Source organism: Colobus angolensis, unplaced genomic scaffold (genome assembly GCF_000951035.1).
Source record: "Colobus angolensis palliatus isolate OR3802 unplaced genomic scaffold, Cang.pa_1.0 Scaffold19, whole genome shotgun sequence".
Classification (NCBI taxonomy): domain Eukaryota; kingdom Metazoa; phylum Chordata; class Mammalia; order Primates; family Cercopithecidae; genus Colobus; species Colobus angolensis.
The window spans coordinates 9,276,912-9,278,234 of record NW_012115043.1 but is presented as its reverse complement, the minus strand read 5'-3'; positions in this window follow the sequence as shown (position 1 = coordinate 9,278,234).

Here is a 1,323-nt window from a genome sequence, read left to right as displayed (position 1 = left end):
AGGTTAAGATTCCGTTTCAAAAAAAAAAAAAAAAAAAAAAAAAAAAGAAAAAAAAGGAGAAAAACACTAAAAAAAAAAAAAAAAAAAAAAAAAAAAAAAAGAAAAAAAAGGAGCAAAACGCTATAAAAAAAAAAGAAAAGAAAAAGAAAAAAAGATGTGTGTGTATCTGTGTGTTGATTTTGAATGAATCTAGTTTAAAATTGCATACCACTCTCATAAGAGTAACAACAAAGTCAATGTATCACAATATGTGAGGAGCCAGGGGTTGGCTAAAAGCAATTTTCCTCTTTATTATAGAAGGGAACAGCAAGCCCTCCTGAAACCTTGACACCATCTATGATGATGGATCCCAGACCATCACTGTGTGATCAGTTTCCTCCTGGTTTTCATCTGAAAGAGGAAGCAGTTTGAAAACCAGGGGTTTTCTCTAATTGTAGAAGAAAAAACGACAGGCCAACTTTTCAATATTCTGTTGGTCTTTGACAAGTTATGTAGGACCCAGTCCCTCACCTCTAGCTGCTGCCAGGAATTAGATACACACATGGAAAGAGATGTGCAGGAACAAAATACAGTGAGCCTTTCCAGTGGAGAACATTTCCTCTGCTCTTGGCTTGGCTAATGGAGACCTGGACTCTGGGAGAAACACTGTCAGTTTCAGCATATGTGGAGAAAAAGACCAGGGCTTCTCTCAGCATGGGCTGCTCTCTCACCCTGTCACAGCCTCTGCTGATGTTGGTTCATTTCAGCCCACCTTGCACAGGAGGTGGGTGGATACATGGGAGAGACAGGAAGGTGGTGAGGCACAGAATTGCTATCACCAAAAAACAGACTCCAAGACTCTGAGATTTGCATGCAGTGGGTTGACTAGGGAGTGCTTTCAGGAACACACTATTGAGGGAGTAAGGAAAGCGGGCTACACGAGGAAAAGGTTGGACTGTGATGCAGTCATGAAAAGACCTCGGTCCACCAGGCGCGGTAGCTCACGCCTGTAATCCCAGCACTTTGAGAGTCTGAGGCAGGCGGATCACAAGGTCAGGAGCTGGAGACCAGCCTGGCCAATATGATGAAACCCCATCTCTACTAAAAATACAAAAATTAGCCGGGCATGGTGGTGGATGCCTGTAGTCCCAGCTGCTCGGGAGGCTGAGGCAGGAGAATCGCTTGAACCCAGGAGGCGGAGCTTTCAGTGAGCCGAGATCGCGGCACTGCACTCCAGCCTGGGCGACAGAGTGAGACTCTGTCTCAATAAAACAAAAACACAAGCAAACAAAAAACAACAAAACAAGCAACAACTAGCCAGGTGTGGTGGCATGTGCCTGTAAT